The sequence below is a fragment of the Mustela erminea genome, chromosome X (genome assembly GCF_009829155.1).
Source record: "Mustela erminea isolate mMusErm1 chromosome X, mMusErm1.Pri, whole genome shotgun sequence".
NCBI lineage: Eukaryota > Metazoa > Chordata > Mammalia > Carnivora > Mustelidae > Mustela > Mustela erminea.
The window spans coordinates 73,997,390-74,015,556 of record NC_045635.1 but is presented as its reverse complement, the minus strand read 5'-3'; positions in this window follow the sequence as shown (position 1 = coordinate 74,015,556).

Here is an 18,167-nt window from a genome sequence, read left to right as displayed (position 1 = left end):
ATAGGGTCATAGGGTAGTTCTATTTTCAAATTCTTGAGTAACCTCCATTCTGTTTTCCAGAGTGTCTGCACCAGCTTGCATTCCCACCAAGAGTGTAGGAGGGTTCCCCTTTCTCTGCACCCTCACCAGCATCTGTCATTTCCTGACTTGTTACTTTTAGACATTCTGACTGGTGTGAGGTGATATCTCATTGCCATTTTGATTTGTATTTCCCTGATGTTGAGTGATGTGGAGCACTTTCTCATGTGTCTGTTGGCCATCTGGATGTCTTCTTTTCAGAAATGTCTGTTCATGTCTTCTGCCCATTTCTTGATTGGATTATTTGTTCTTAGGGTGTTGAGTTTGCTAAGTTCTTTATAGATTTTGGACACTATCCCTTTATGTGATATGTCACCTGCAAATATCTTCTCCCATTCTGTCAATTGACTTTTGGTTCTGTTGACTGTTTCCTTTGCTGTGCAAAAGCTTTTGATCTTGATGAAATCCCAATAGTTCATTTTTGACCTTGCTTCCCTTGCCTTTGGCAATGTTCCTAGGAAAATGTTGCTGCAGCTAAGGTCGAAGAAGTTGCGGCCTGTGTTCTCCTCAAGGATTTTAATGGATTCTGTTCTCACATTGAGGTCCTTCATCCATTTTGAGTCTATTTTTGTGTGTGGTGAAGGAAATGGCCCAATTTCATTTTTATGCATGTGGCTGTCCAATTTTCCCAACACCATTTGTTGAAGAGGCTGTCTTTTTTCCATTGGACGTTCTTTCCTGCTTTGTCGAAGATTAGTTGACCATAGAGTTGAGGGTCTATTTCTGGGCTCTCTATTCTGTTCAATTGATCTATGTGTCTGTTTTTGTGCCAGTACCATGCTGTCTTGATGGTGACAGCTTTGTAATAGAGCTTGAAATACAGAATTGTGATGCGACCAACCTTGGCTTTCTTTTTCAATATTCCTTTGGGTATTCGAGGTCTTTTCTGGTTTCATATAAATTTTAGGATTATTTGTTCCATTTCTTTGAAAAAAATGGGTGGGGTTTTTATAGGGATTTCATTAAATGTATAGATTGCTTTAGGTAGCCTAGACCTTTTTACAATATTTGTTCTTCCAATCCAGGAGCATGTAACATTTTTCCATTTCTTTGTGTCTTCCTCAATTTCTTTCATGAGTACTTTGTAGTTTTCTGAGTATAGATTTTGTGCCTCTTTGGTTAGGTTTATTCTTAGGTATCTTAAAGTTTTGGGTGCAATTGTAAATGGGATTAACTCCTTAATTTCTCTTTCTTCTGTCTTGTTGGTGTAGAGAAATGCAACTGATTTTTATGCTTTGATTTTATATCCTGACACTTTACTGAATTCCTGTACAAGTTCTAGGAGTTTTGGAGTGGAGTCTTTTTTGTTTTCTACATATAGTATCATATCATCTGCGAAGAGTGATAATTTGACTTCTTCTTTGCTGATTTGGATGCCTTTAATTACTTTTTGTTGTATGATTGCTGAGGCTAGGACTTCTAGTACTATGTTGAATAGCAGTGGTGGTAATGGACATCCCTGCCATGTTTCTGACATTAGTGGAAAAGCTTTTAGATTTTCTCCATTGAGAATGATATTTGCAGTGGGTTTTTCATAGATGACTTTGATAATATTGAAGTATGTGCCCTCCATCCCTACACTTCGAAGAGTTTTGATCAGGACAGGATGCTGTACTTTGTCAAATGCTTTTTCAGCATCTATTGAGAGTATCATAAGGTTTTTGTTCTTTTTTTTTTATTAATGTGTTGTATCACATTGATTGATTTGCAGATGTTGAACCAACCTTGCAGCCCTGGATTAAATCCCACTTGGTCATGGTGAATAATCCTTTTAATGTACTGTTGAATCCTATTGGCTAGTATTTTGGTGAGGATTTTCGCATCTGTGTTCATCAAGGATATTGGTCTGTAGTTCTCTTTTTTGATGGGATCCTTGTCTGGTTTTGGGATCAAGGTGATGCTGGCCTCATAAAATGAGTTTGGAAGTTTTCCTTCCATTTCAATTTTTTGGAAGAGTTTCAGAAGAATAGGAATTAGTTCTTCTTTTAATGTTTGGTAGAATTCCCCTGGGAAGCCATCTGACCCTGGGCTTTTGTTTGTTTGGAGATTTTTAATGACTGTTTCAATCTCCTTGCCGGTTATGGGTCTGTTCAGGTTTTCTCTCTCTTCCTGGTTCAGTTGTGGTAGTTTATATGTCTCTAGGAATGCATCCATTTCTTCCAGATATCAAATTTGTTGGCATAGAGGTGATCATAGTATGTCCTTATAATTATTTGTATTTCCTTTGTGTTGGTTGTGATCTTTCCTCTTGCATTCATGGTTTTATTTATTTGGGTCCTTTCTATTTTCTTTTTGATAAGTCTGGCCAGAGTTTTATCAATCTTCTTAATTCTTTCAAAGATCAAGCTCCTAGTTTCGTTGATTTGTTCTATTGTTTTTTTTTTTGTTTGTTTGTTTGATTGGTTGGTTGGTTTCTATTTCATTGATTTCTGCTCTGATCTTTACGATTTCTCTTCTCCTGCTGGGTTCAGGCTTTATTTGTTGTTCTTTCTCCAACTCCTTTAGGTGTACGGTTAGGTTGTGTATTTGAGACCTTTCTTGTTTCTTGAGAAAGGCTTGTACCACTATATTTTTTCCTCTCAGAACTGCCTTTGCTGTGTCCTACAGATTTTGAACCATTGTATTTTCATTATTTGTTTCCATGATTTTTTTTTCAATTCTTCTTTAATTTCCGGATTGACCCATTCATTCTTTAGAAGGATGCTGTTTAGTCTCCATGTATTTGGGTTCTTTCCAAATTTCCTCTTGTGTTTGAGTTCTAGCTTCAGAGCATTGTGGTTTGAAAATATGCAGGAAATGATACCAATCTTTTTATACTGGTTGAGACCTGATTTAGGACCCAGGATGTGATCTATTCTGGAGAGTGTTCCATGTGCACTAGAGAAGAATGTGTATTCTGTTGCTTTGGGATGAAATGTTTTGAATATATCTGTGATGTCCTTCTGGTCCAGTGTGCCAGTTAAGGCTTTTATTTTCTTGTTGATCTTTGCTTAAATGATCTGTCCATTTCATTGAGGGGAGTGTTAAAGTCCCCTACTATTATTGTATTATTGTCAATGTGTTTCTTTGATTTTGTTATTAATTGGTTTATATAGTTGGCTGCTCCCACGATAGTGGCATAGATATTTAAATTGTTAAATCATCTTGTTGGACAGACCCTTTGAGTATGATACAGTGTCCTTCCTCATATCTTATTATAGTCTTTGGCTTAAAATCTAATTGATCTGATATAAGGATTGCCACCCCAGCTTTCTTCTGATGTACATTAGCATGGTAAATTGTTTTCCATCCCTGCACTTTAAATACGGAGGTTTCTTTGCGTCTAAAATGAGTTTCTTGTAGGCAACATTTTCATGGGTATTATTTTTTTTTTATCCATTCTGATATCCTGTTTCTTTTGGTTGGGGCATTTAGCCTATTAACATTCCAGGTAACTATTGAAAGAGATGAATTTAGTGCCATTGTATTGCCTGTAAGGTGACTGTTCCTGTATATTGTCTCTGTTGCTTTCTGATCTACTACTTTTAGGCCCTCTCTTTGCTTAGATGACCCCTTTCAATTTGCCTGTAGAGCTGGTTTGCTGTTTGCAAATTCTTTCAGGTTTTGTTTGTCCTGGAAGCTTTTTATCTCTCCTATTTTCAATGATAGCCTAGCTGGATATAGTATTCTTGGCTGCATGTTTTTCTTATTTAGTGCTCTGAATATATCAAGCCAGCTCTTTCTGGCCTGCCAGGTCTCTGTGGTAAGTCTGCTGCCAATCTAATAGTTTTACCAGTGTATGTTACAGACTTCTTTTCCTGGGCTGCTTTCAGGATTTTCTCTTTGTCACTAAGACTTGTAAATTTTACTATTAGGTGACGGTTTATGGACCTATTCTTATTGATTTTGATGGGGGTTCTCTGCACCTCCTGGATTTTGATGCTTGTACCCTTTGCCATTTTAGGGAAATTCTCTACAATATTTCTTTCCAATATACCTTCTGCTCCCCTCTCTCTTTCTTCTTTTTCTGGAATCCCAATTATTCTAATGTTGTTTCTTCTTATGTTGTCACTTATCTCTTGAATTCTTTCCTGATGGTCCAGTAGCTGTTTGTCCCTCTTTTGCTCAGCTTCTTTATTCTCTGTCATTTGGTCTTCTATATCACTAATTCTTACTTCTGCCTCATTTATCCTAGCAGTAAGAGCCTCTATTTTTTATTGCACCTCATTAATAGCTTTTTTATTTGAACTTGGTTAGATTTTAGTTCTTTTCTTTATCCAGAAAGGGCTTTTATCTCTCCAGAGAGGGTTTCTCTAATATATTCCATGCCTTTTTTGAGCCCAGCTAGAACCTTGAGAATCGTCATCTGAACTCTAGATCTGACATATTACCAATGTCTGTGTTGATTAGGTCCCTGGCCTTCAGTACTGCCTCTTGTTCTTTTTTTTTTTTTTTGGTGAATTGTTCTGCCTTGTCATTTTGTCCAGATAAGAGTATATGAAGGTGCAAATAAAATATTGAAAGGGTGGCAAAGACCCCAGTAAAATGTGCTTTAACAAAATCAGAAGAGACCCCCAAATCGTGGGAGTGAGAAGGGGGTAAAAAGAGGTTCAGAAAAAATAAAATGAAAACTAATAAAGAAAAAAATATAAAAAAGAAAAATACATATATGTATATATTAGATGAACTAGTTATAAAACGTTAAAAAAGAAAAGGGTTAAAGTTAAAATAAATTTAGCAGAAGAAAAAAAATTAAATTAAAAAAAATTAAATTAACTGCAAGACTAAAGAATCATGGGGAGAAAGCGATGAGTTCCGTGCTTTGCTTTCTCCTCCAATGGAATTCTGCTCTCCTTGGTAGGTGAACTTTGTCTTGGCTGGATTTCTTGTTGATCTTCTGGGGGAGGGCCCTGTTGTAGTGATTCTTAAGTGTCTTTGCCTGAGGCAGAATTTCACTGCCCTTACCAGAGGCCTGGGTAAGTAATCTGCTAGAGTTCGCTTTCGGGAGCTTTTGTCCCCTGAACATTTTCCGTAGAGTTCCAGAGGGTGTGAATGAAAATGGTGGCCTCCCAGTCTCTGGCCCAGAGGAGCCAAGAGCTTGGAGCCCCACTACTCAGTGCCCTGTCAGAGAAAACAGCCCAATCACTCCCATCTCCCTCTCTTCTGCCGCACTCTGAGCTCACCCAGCCTGCGGCCGGTTCAAGGTAACCCTGAGCTGAGAGCTCACTCCTCGGCTCTGTCTCTGTAGCTGGATTCCCCATTCTAATACCTGCAAGCTCTGTGACACTCAAACACCACCAATCCTTCTGTGCCCCTGCGGGACCTAGGGCCATGCTGGCCCAACATGAGCTTCACCCCGGCTTAGCTTCTGGAGTTATGCCCCTCAGTGGAGAAGACTTTTAAAAGTCATGATTTTGTGCTCTGTTGCTCCGCCATTTGCTGAAATCCAGCCCCTCCCCCCACGGTCTATCTTCCTATCACTTGGGAGTCACTTCTCCGCCAGTCCTACCTTTCAAAAAGTGGTCGATTTTCTGTTTCTAAAATTGCTCTTTTTCCTTTCTTCGATCTCCTGTTGGATTTGTAGGTATTTGCAATGGTTTGATAAGATATCTAGCTCATCTCCTGCTACCTAATGTAGTCTCAGCCTGCTACTTCTCTACCATCTTGACTCCTCCCCCCAAGCCACTGATTACTGTATATTGACTTTGTATCCTGCCATGATGCTGAATTGCTGTATGAGTTCTAGTAGTTTGGGGGTGAAGTCTTTTGGATTTTCCATATAAAAAATCATATCATCTGCAAAGAGAGAGAGTTTGACTTCTTCATTGCCAATTTGGATATCTTTTATTTCTCTTTGTTGTCTGATTGCTGTTGCTAGGACTTCTAATACTATGTTGAACAAGAGTGGTGAGAATGGGCATCCTTTTCATGTTACTGATCTCAACAGGAAGGCTGTGAGCTTTCTCCCATTGAGGATAATATTTGCTGTGGGTCTTTCATAAACACGTTTCATGAAGTTCAGGAATGTTCTCTCTATCCCTATATTTTGAAGTGTTTTAATCAGAAACGGATGCTTGATTTTGTCAAATGATTTTTCTGCATCAATTGAGAGGACCATGTAATTCTTCTCTCTTCTCATATTAATTTGTTCTATCACATTGATTGATTTTCAAATGTTGAAACATCCTTATAACCCAGGGATGAATCCCAACTGTTCATAGTGGATAATCTTTTTAATGTGCTATCAGATCCTGTTAGCTAGGATCTTGTTGAGAATCTTAGCATCCATATTCATCAGTGATATTGGTCTTAAATTCTCCTTTTTGGCAGGGTCTTTGCCTGGTTTGGGGATCAGGGTAATGCTGGCTTCATAGAAAGAGTCTGGAAGTTTTCCCTTTGCTTCAAGTTTTTGAAACAGCATCAGAAGGATAGGTGTTATTTCTTCTTTGAAAGTTTGGTAGAATTCCCCAGGGAATCCGTCAGGTCCTGAGCTCTTGTTTTTTGGGAGGTTTTTGATCACTGCTTCAATCTCGTTACTAGATATTGGTCTATTCGGGTTGTCAATTTCTTTCTGGTTCAATTTTGGGAGTTTATGGTTTTCCAGGAATGCATCCATTTCATCTAGGTTACTTAGCTTATTGGCATATAACTGTTGATAATAACTTCTGATGATTGTTTCTACCTCCTTGGTGTTAGTTGTGATTTCTCCCATTTCATTCATAATTTTATGAATTTGAGCTTTCTCTCTTTTCTTTTGGTTTAGTGTCACCAATGGTTTATCGATCTCATTGATTCTTTCAAAAAACCAGCTTCTAGTTTCATTGATATCTTCTACTTTACCTCTGGTTTCTACCTCATTGATCTCTGATCTAATCTTGATTATTTCCCTTCTGATGTGTGGAGTTGGTTTGATTTGTTGTTGATTCTCCAGTTCTTTAAGGTTTAGAGACAGCTGGTGCATTCTGGATTTTTAAATTTTTTTTAAGGGATACTTGGATGGCTATGTATTTCCCCCTTAGGACCGCTTTTGCTGTATCCCATAGGTTTTGGACTGATGTGTCTTCATTCTCATTGGTTTCCATGAATTGTTTCAGTTCTTCTTTGATCTCCTGGTTGATCCAAGCATTCTTAAGCAAGGTGGCCTTTAGCTTCCAGGTGTTTGAGTTCCTTCAGAACTTTTCCTTGTGATTGAGCTCCAGTTTCAAAGCATTGTGATTTGAGAATATGCAGGGAATCATCTCAGTCTTTTGGTATCGGTTGAGTCCTGATTTGTGACCCAATATGTGGTCTATTCTTGAGAAGGTTCCATGTGCACTTGAGAAGAATGAGTATTCTGTTGTTTTAGGGTGGAATGTTCTGTATATATCTATGAGGTCCATCTGGTACAATGTGTCATTCAATGCTCTTGTTTCTTTATTGATTTTCTGCTTTGATGATCTATTTCTGAAAGGGGCTTGTTATGATCTCCTACTATTAATGTATTCATATCAATATGACTCTTTGTCTTGATTAACAGTTTTCTTATGTAATTGGCTGCTACCAAATTGGGGGCATAGATATTTACAATTGTTAGATCATCTTGGTGGATAGTCTCTTTAAGAAGTATGTAGTGTCCTTCTGTATCTCTGACTACAGTCTTTCGTTTAAAATCTAATTTATCTGATATGAGAATCACTACCCCGGCCTTCTTTTGAGGCCCATTTGCATGAAATATGCTTCTCCATCCCTTCACTTTTAGTCTGGGTGTATCTTTAGGTTCAAAGATGTTGTCTCTTGTAGACAACATATGGATGGGTCCTGTCGTTTTATCCAATCTTCAACACTGTGTCATTTTATGGGCACATTCAGGCCATTCACATTGAGAGTGATTACTGATAGATAAGTTTTTATTGACATCATGTTACCTTTGAAGGCTTACTTTCTGTAGATTGTCTCTATATTTCTGTTCAATGCTATTCTTAGGATTTTTCCTTTTTATATAACCCTGCTTAATATTTCTTGCAGTGTAGGCTTGGTGGTTGCATAATCTTTTAAGCCTTGTTGGTTTTGGAAACTCTTCATCTCTCCAACCATTTTGAATGTCAGTCTTGCTGGATAAAGTATTCTTGGATGCATGTTATTCTCATTTAGTGCCCTGAATATATCTTGCTAGCCCTTTCTGGCTTGAAGTCTCTCTGGACAGGTCTGATGTTATTCTGATGGGCTTTCCTCTGTAAGTAAGGAGCCTCTTTGTCCTAGCAGCTTTCAAGAGATTGTATCTACTTATGATTCCTCAATTTGACTACGAGGTGCCTTGATTTTTTTTTTGAAATCTATAATCTTGGGTGGAGATCATTTGGCCTCTAGTACATGAACGCTGGTTCTATTCACAAGATTGGGAAATTTTTCATGAAGATCTTGTTCCACTATATCTTCTAGACTTCTTTCTTTCTCTTCCCCTTCAGGGATTGCAATAATTCTGATGTTGGAATTTTTCATGGCATCATTTCTTACCCTGATTCTGTTTTTGTGGCTCCTAAGCTATTTTTTCCAGGCTTCCTCCTGATCCTTTCTCTCTATCTGTCCTCCATATCACTAATTCTATCTTCTGTCTCAGTTACCCATCTTTTAGAGAATTTAGGTTAAATTGGAATTCATTAAAAGCATTGTGAATATCATCCTAGGTGGCTTTCAGTTCTGCCCTAATAAATTCCATTTGGTCATCCATGGCTTTCTTCAACCTAGCAATTGCTTGGATAATTGTTAGCCTGAACTCTCTTTCCGAAATATTGTCTATGTTGATAGCCATTAGATCTGTTGCAGAAGGCCCATCCTCTGTATATTTCTTCTGTTGGGCATTCCTTCTTCTAGTCAATTTGGTGAGAGATTTCTGAACTTATGTAGCTGGATGTATCGACCGTGGTGCAGTCAAGGTGCAACCTGGAATGCTTCTGAGCAATCAGGATTCCCCACCCAAAAGATACAAAAAAGAAAAGAAAAAAGAGAAAGAGAGAGAGACAGGGAAAAAAGGGTAGATAAAACAGAAGGTTCATCCCAAATGGGCCAGGTAAGATTGATGAAGTATACAAACAAAAACAGACAAACACAAAGACTGATAAAAGTATATGACAAGAGAAATATATATATATATATATATATATATATATATATATATATACACAAATAAAGGAAGAACCTCGTCAAAAAGAACCCCAAGTATAAGATTTATATGCTATCGGGACAAACACAAAAACACAGAAACACTGGTGGAAGAAAAAGATGGGAGAGTGGTTAAAAACTCTCAGTGTGGGTGAGGAAGGTTGTTTTGATTCTTCCTGGATGTATCTTAATATCTTTGTTAAAGGACTCAACTTTCCTAAGATAAAGGGGGATTAAAAATTGGTTTACCTATAGGGGTAGCATTGGCTGGGGACAGGGGATTTCCTTGAAGTTTAACTCTATATGAATATTAGAAAATAAAAATAAAAAAGGAATAAACTAGACTAAACTAAACTAAAATTTAGGAAAAAACTAGAAATGCAAAAGAAAAACACAAGTGTATGTATCAAAAAGTTCAATTTAGAAGGTTATTATGAAATTTGATGTACTGAACATCTCACTGAGATGGTAAATAGGTTAAAATTATCTATATAAAAAAATGAATGAGAATAGTGGGAACGAGTTAAAAATAAAAGTTGTCATATGAAGTAGTGGTGGTTGTTCTCTTGTAGACTTTTTCTTTTTCTTTTTCTTTCCTGGTTGGTTTCCTAGGGGAGGGGCCTGCCACATTGGTTTTCAGTCAATAATGTTCCCTGAGTTAAGTCCTCCTGCCCCCCTCAAGGGTGTGGGCTCTGAGGAAACCGGTTTTTTTAAGGCTTTTGTTCTCTGGAGGTTTTTATGGTAGTTCCTTTTTTTTTTTTTTTTTTTTTCATGTCACCTGGACTGCTCTTGATGGTTTTTGTAGGTTTAGAGGAAAGCAAACTGCACCCTGACCCCCTTCTCAGAGAGAAGTCTCAGTCTGGTCCCCTGCAGAGGCCATATAAATTCCCCCTCGGCCGCTAGCAGAGCATGTTCTGAGTCGCAGTCCCTGGGGATGCAAGATCTTCTGCTTGTACCCAAAACCACGGCAGCAGCGGCTGTCTGGGCAGCTCCAGACCACCAGAGAGATTCCAAGCAACAATTGCACACTGAGATTTTCCCACTGGCCTGGGCTGGGAGTGCCTGGTCTTTCTGGGTCTAAGAGCACCAGGTTTGCGCGCACCTATCTCAGGGTAGCCTGTGGGTCTCACGCGCATCTCAGGGTCTGGTAGCAGGGCACAGGTCTGAGATTACCAGTCTCGGCCTTCATGCACCTCTCTCTGGGGAGGGTTTGGGGCGCACACGCGTGCGCATCTCAGGCTCTGAAACAATGGCGCGGGCCTAAGAGCACCAGGGTGGGCCTTCACGCACCTCTCTCAGAGGAGGGTGAAGGGCAAGTGCATCTCGGGCTCTGTATCACAGCTCGGCATTCTGCTGTCTGGCGAGGCTCCCAGCCCCTCACAGGAGCCAGACCCCTGTGTTCTCGGGCACGCTGGAGGCTCAGGGACCAAGACCTGGTTTCTCCACCACACACTCTCTGGCTCAGCACCAGGGGAGGCTCTCCTGTGTCTGGGGACTTAAGCCCCTGTCCCTAGCCACCCCATTCCCACAATCTAACCCCCCCCCGCAATCCTTTGCTCTTTCTGAGTGCTTTCAACTAGTCTCCAAGTTAATGTTGGTCCCCAGATGCAGGACACTCTCGTATTAGGGGTATTACTTTCTAAACAGTTGCCTCTGGTGGCTCCTTCTCCCTTTTGTTTATCTTCTGATATCAGTCCGATGTTCCCACTCTGCTTTACCTGCCCACTGGCATCTTCTGCCCATGTAGAGATCCAGACGTGTATAATTCTGACCTCAGGCTGATTTCATGGGTGATCGGAGTTCTTTGGTAGGTAATCAGCTCTCTTTAGGGTACAGGTTGAAATGGTGCCACCTCCTACTTCCCCACCATCTTATCAAGTCTATTCTTTACTACTTGTATTTTTTTTTCTTCATTCAGATACTTATCTAAGTAAGGAAGAAGGTAAGTGGCACATTGTCCACTATTTGTGTTGTCTTGAATTAGTCTACAAAAAAACAAAAAAAAAAGAAACTCTTCCACCTAAATTTTTATCAGAGTTTTGTTTCAGTTTTGAGTATAATGTCTTATAAAGAAAGCTCTTATTACCAATGACCATAAGAGTAGAAACAAGAATTATTGTCAGAAGACATTATTGCAACACAGTGCAAATTTATTAGAAGCTGTGAAATGATATCATAAACATTTCTATTAACTTTAAAATTAAGTTTAATCAAAAAGTCAATGAATGTAGGAAATTATATGTTATTCTTAGAGCATGGCCCTCAATTAAAACTCCCTTTATAAAAAATGATGTTTTATCAACCAGCCAAAAGTTATGCCTCATTCTTCCATTCATCAATAGATTCACCATGTGAAATTTCCTACAAAAAAACCTACAGAAGACGTGTATCTTAGCTGTATTACAAGCTGTTAGACAACAGAAGGTTAGAAACTATGAACGTTATAAAGGAGTTAAAAAAATGTTTTGTGTTTTATTGTATGAAACGCACTGTATTTCTTTACACAGGAAAAATGTTTTTTGAAATCAATTTTTACCTGGTCCAACTCAACACAATCAGACATAATTGATATAACAAAGGATAACATAAATGATTACAATAATTTTTAATGAGGTGGACATTTAGATACATCTAATTTCACTCTATTTTGCATGCAATCACTAAATTCATTTTCAGTTGCCACACTTCCAATCTGTGGTACCACTCTTGTGATATTTTCCTTAAACACAGTAGTTTTGGTCTTGTCACATACATTGAAGCATATTAAATATCATCTAATTGTTGTTTTCTTCAAATATTTCTTTACTAGTGACATTGCATATCAAAATGCTTCTTAAGAACAGTGCTCCAATCTACTTTTTCAAATTGATAGTGAATGAGCAAAACAATAGTAATCCCTGTGATATAATTTGGCTCATCATCAAATAACCAACAAGAGTTCAGTTAGCAAATTATATATTTTTCATTGTGAATGAAAATAACTTAATTTGATGCACAACAGTAGTATTGAGAGATTTAATACCACTAGTATTTTCAATTATTTAAATTACTGCATATTTCAGTTAAAGCTTGATGAGCAGTTCTAAGGTCTCTAATTTTCCTGTTTTATCTAGTGAGTGCTATATGGTAACTTTACTTTGTTTTGTAAAATAACACTTGCACTTTTTATCATATGGCTTGTATATTATACATATATATGTATATATAAAGTAACTTTTTTGAGAGTTTGATAGGTTGGGTTTCTGTTGTTGGTTTTGTTTTTGTTTTATTTTAAACACACATCTATGATATAACTCAGTTATTCCACTCTAGCATTTACCTAAGATTAAAAAAAAGTAATATGCACATAAAATGATTTGCATATGATAGTTCCTAGTACTTCTTTAAAAAATATTTTATTTATTTATTTGACAGACAGAGATCCCAAGTAGCCAGAGAGGCAGGCAGAGAGAGAAAGTGGGGAAGTAGGCTCTCTGCTAGCCCAATGCTGGGCTCAATCCCAGGACCCTGAGATCATGACCTGAGCCGAAGGCAGAGGATTAACCCACTGAGCCACCCAGGTACCCCAGTTCCTAGCACTTTTATTTCTAAAAGCCAAAAACCAGAAACAACCTAAATTCCCATCAATGAATGATAAATAGTGGTACATCCATAAAATGGGATCCTACTCAGGATCAGAAAGAATGCTTTTGTGTGTGTGTGTGTGTGTGTGTGTGTGTTACATTAGTCACCATACAATACATCATTAGTTTTTGACGTAGGGTTCCAAGATTCATTGTTTACGTATAACACCCAGTGCTTCATGCAGTATGTGCCCCCCTAAATACCCACCACCAGGTTCACCCATCCCTCCACCCCCTACCATATAAAACCCTGTTTGTTTCTCAGAGTCCGCAGTCTCTCATGGCTCATCTCTTGCTCTGCCACCTTCCTTCACTTTTCCCTTCCTTCTCCTAATGTCCTCCATGTTCTTCCTTATGTTCTACAAGTGAAACCATATGATAATTGACCTTCTTTGCTTGACTTATTTCACTCAACATAATGTCCTCCAGTCTCATCCATGTGGGTACGAATGTTGGGTATTCATCCTTTGTGATGGCTGAGGAATATTCCATTGTATATATAGACCACATCTTCTTCATCCATTTGTCTGTTAAAGGGCATCTTGGTTCTTTCCACAGTTTGGCTACTGTGGACATTGCTGCTATGAACATTGGGGTACATATGGCACTTCTTTTCACTACTTCTGTATCTTTGGGGTAAATGCCCAGTAATGCAACTGCCAGGTCATAGGGCAGTTCTATTTTTATTTTTTTGAGGAATCTCCACACTGTTTTCCAAAGTGACTGCAGCAACTTGCATTCTCACCAACAGTGTAAGGGAGTTCCTTTTTCTCCACATCCTCTCCAACATTTGTTGTTTCCTGCCTTGTTAATCTTTGCCATTCTAACTGGCATAAGTTGATATCTCCATGTGGTTTCAATTTGAATCTACCTGATGGCTAATGATGATGAATATTTTTCATGTGTCTGCTAGCCATTTGTATGTCTTCATTGGAGAAGTGTGTTTATGTCTTCTGTCCATTTTTTTTTTTTTTGCTTGATTATCTGGTTTTTGGGTGTTGAATTTGAGAAGTTCTTTTTAGATCTTGGATATCAGCCCCTTGTCTATGGTGTCTTTTATGAATATCTTCTCCCATTCTGTGGGTTGCCTCTTTGTTTTGTTGATGTTTCCTTTGCTCTGTAGAATATTTTTATCCTGATGAATTCCCAAAAGTTCATTTTTGCTTTTGTTTCCTTTGGAGATGTGTCCTGAAAGCAGTTGCTGTGGCCAGTGTTAAAGACTGGCCTATGTTCTCCTCTAGGATTTTGATGAATTCCTGTCTCACACTGAGGTCTTTCATCCGCTTTGAGATTATCTTTGTGTAAGGTATAAGAAAACTGTAGAGTTTTATTCTTCTATACAGAGCTGTCCAATTTTCTCAACAACATTTATCAAAGAGACTGTCCTTTTTCCGCTGGATATTTTTTTCCTGCTCTCTTGAAGATTAGTTGACTGTAGAGTTGAGAGTTCATATCTGGGCTCTCTATTCTGTTCCAGTGATCTACATGTCTGTTTTTGGCCAGTACCATGCCATCTTGATGATCACATATTTGTAATAAGGCTTGAAATCAGGCAACGTGGTGTCCCCAGCTTTATCTTTTTCAAAATTTCCTTGGTGATTGAAGGACATTCCTGGTTCCATACAATTTTTTTTTTTTGTATGAGCACTTTGAATATGTTAATGGTATTTTGATCAGTATGGCACTGAAAGTATAGATTTCTTGGGGCACCTGGGTGGCTCAGTGGGTTAAGCCTCAGCGTTCGTCCCAGGTTGTGATCTCAGGGTCCTGGGATTGAGCCCCGCATAGGGCCCTCTGCTCGGTGGAGAACATGCTTCCCCCTCTCTCTCTGCCTGCCTCTATGCCTACTTGTGATCTCTCTCTGTCAAATAAATAAATAAAATTTTAAAAAATCAAAAAAGAAAGAAAGAAAATATAGATTTCTCTGGGCAGCATGGACATTTTAACAATGTTTATTTTTCTGATCCATGAACATGGAATGTTTTTGCATCATTTTGTGTTTTCATCAGTTTCTTTCTTGAGTGTGCAGTAGTTTCTTGAGTATAGATCCTTCACCTCTTTGTTTGGGCTTATTCGAAGGTGTCTTATGGTTTTTGTGCTATAGTAAATAGAATCAATTCTCTAATTTCCCTTTCTACAGTTTCACTGATAGTGCATAAGAAAGCAGCTCATTTCTGTGCATTGATTTTATATCCTGCCACTTACTGAATTGCTGTATGAGTTCTAGTAATTTGGGACTGAAGCCATTTGCATTTTCCACATAAAGTATCATGTCATCTGCAAAGAAAGGGAGTTTGACTTCTTCTTTGCAGTTTGAATACTTTTTCTTTTTGTTGCCTGATTGTTGTTGCTAGGACTTCTACTACAGTGTTGGACAATAGTGGTTAAGAGTTGGTATGCTTGTCATATTCCTGATCTCAAAGCGAAGGCTGTCAGCTTTTCCCCCATTGAGAATATTTGTTGTGGGCTTTGCATATATTTTATGTAGTTGAGGAATGTTCCCACTCTCCCCATACTTTGAAGAGTTTTAAACAGGAATGGGTGTTGTATTTTGTCAAACGCTTTTTCTGCATCAATTGAGAGGACCATGTGGTTCTTCTCTCTTTTCTTATTGATTTTTTGTATCACACTGATTGATTTGCAAGTATTGAACCACCACTGCATCACAGGGATGAATCCCACCTGGTCATGGTAGATAATATTTTTAAAGTACTATTGGATCCTATTAGTTAGGACCTTGTTGAGAAATTGGCATCCATATTCATCAGGAATATTGGTCTGAAATTCTCCTTTTTGAGGGGGTCTTTGCCTGGTTTGGGGATCAAAGTAATGCTGCCTTCATAGAAAGAAGCTGGAAGTTTTCTTTCTGTTTCTATTTTTTGAAACAGCTTCAGGAGAGTAGATGTTATTTCTTCTTTCAATGTTTGGTAGAATTTCCCAGGGAATCCATCCTATCCTGGACTCTTGTTTTTTGGTAGATTTTTGATTACTGCTTCAATCATTTTACTGGTTATTAGTCTATTCAGGTTGTCAATTTCTTCCCCTTTTAGTCTTGGAAGTTTATAGGTTTCCAGGAATGCAACCATTTCATCTAGGTTGCTTAACTTTTTGACATAAAGCTGTTGATAATAATTTCTGATGATTGTTTCTATTTCCTTGGTGTTAATCACTATCTCTCCCCCTTTCATTCATAATTTGATTAATTTGGGTGCATTCTCTTTTCTTTTGAATTAGTCTGGCCAGTGGTTTATCGACCTTACTAATTCTTTCAAAGAACCAGATTCTAGTTTTGTTAATGTGTTCCAGTGTATCTCTGGTGTCTAACTCATTGATCTCTGCTCTAATCTTAATTATTTCCATTCTTATGTGAGGGGTAGGCTTAATTAGTTGTTGATTCTCCAGTTCTTTAAGGTGCAACGAGAGTTTGTGTATTCGGGATGTTTTTTGTTTTTTGTTTGTTTGTTTGTTTGTTTGTTTTTGAGTAAGGCTTGGATTGTTATGCATTTCCCCCTTGGGACTAACTTTGCCATAGCCCATAGTCTACAGACCTTGGACTGATATGTCTTCATTTTCATTGGTTTCCATGAATTGTTTAAATTCTTCTTTGATTTTCTGGTTGATCCAAACATTCTTAAGCAGGGTGGACTTTAGCTTCCAAGTGGTTTAATCCATTCCAAAATTTTTCTTGTGGTTGAGTTCCAGTTTCAAATCACTGTTGTCTGAGAATGTGAAGGGAATAATCTCAGTCTTTTGGTATTGATTAAAAGCTGATTTGTGACCCAGTATGTGGTCTATTCTGGAGAAAGTTCCATGTGCACTAGAGAAGAATGGGTATTCTGTTGTTTTAGGGTAGAATGTTCTATATATATATATATATCTATGAGGTCCATCTGGTCCAATGTGTCATTCAAAGTTTTTGTTTCTTTGTTGACTTTCTGTTTAGGTGATCTGTCTATTGCTGAGTGGCATGTTAAGATCCCCAACAACTAACATATTCTTATCAATATGTCTCTTTATTTTGATTAAGAGTTAGCTTATGTAGTTGGCTGTTCCCATGTTGGGGACATAAACATTTATAATTGTTAGATCTTCTTTGCATATAAACCCTTCAAGAATGATGTAGTGTCCTTCTCTGACTACAGTCTTTAGCTTAAAATCTCATTTATCTGATATGAGAATCCCTATCCCAGCTATCTTTTGAGGCCTGTTGACATCACTTTCAGTCTGGACGTATCTTTAGGTTCAAAATGTTGTCTCTTGTAGATAGCATATGGATGGGTCCTGTCTTTTTATCCAATATACAACCCTGTGCCATTTTATGGGAGTATTTTAGCCATTCATGTTAGAGCGATTATTGAAAGATGTGTTTTTATTGTCATCATGTTGCTTGTGAAGTCCTCATTTCTATAGATTTTCCTTATAAATATCTGTTCTATGTTACTCTTGGGTTCTTTCTTCTTGTATAACCCCCCTTAATATTTCTTGTAGTGCCAGCTCTGTGGTCACATACTCTTTTAAACCTTGCTGGTCTTGGAAGCTCTTTATTTCTCCATCCATTTTAAATGTCAGTCTTGCTGGATAAAGTATTCTTAGCTGCATTTTCTTGTCATTTGGTGCTCTGAATATGTCTTTCCAGCCCTTTCTGGCTTGCCAGGTTTCTGTGGACAGGTATGACAATATTGGGATGGACTTCCTCTATATGTAAGGAATCTCTACCCCCTAGCTGCCCTTAACATATTTTTTTCTGATTTTACTATTCACAAATTTCACAATGACATGTCTGGAGGTCTTTCTAGCCTCATTGATCTTGGGGGGGGGAAGTTGTCCTTTCTGCCTCTGGGACAGGATCACTTGTTGCACTCCCCAGATTAGGGAAATTCTCATGTAGGATTTGCTCAACTATATCTCTTAGTCCTCTCTCTCTCCACCCCCTCAGGGATTCTAATAATTCTGATATTGGAATTTTTCATGGCATCATTTATTTCTCTAATTCTGTTTTCATGACTTCTAAGCTGTTTTTTCCAGGTATCCTCCTGATCCTTATTTTCTATCAGTTTGTCTTCTCGATCACTAATCCAATCTTTTGCCTCATTTACCCTAGCCCTTAGAGTATTTAGATTAGATTGAATTTCACTGATAAAAATTTTAAGTTCTATCAGATCAGCTCTCATTTCTGCCTTTAGAGATTCTATGCTGCCACTAATGGTTTTCTCCAACCTAGCCATTATCTGGATTACTGTTGCCTTGAATTCTATTTCCATCATCTTGCTTGCTTATATCCACATCCAATAGTTCTGATGGAGAGGGCAAAGTTTCTGAGTTATTCCTCTGTTGGGGGTTCCTCTTCCT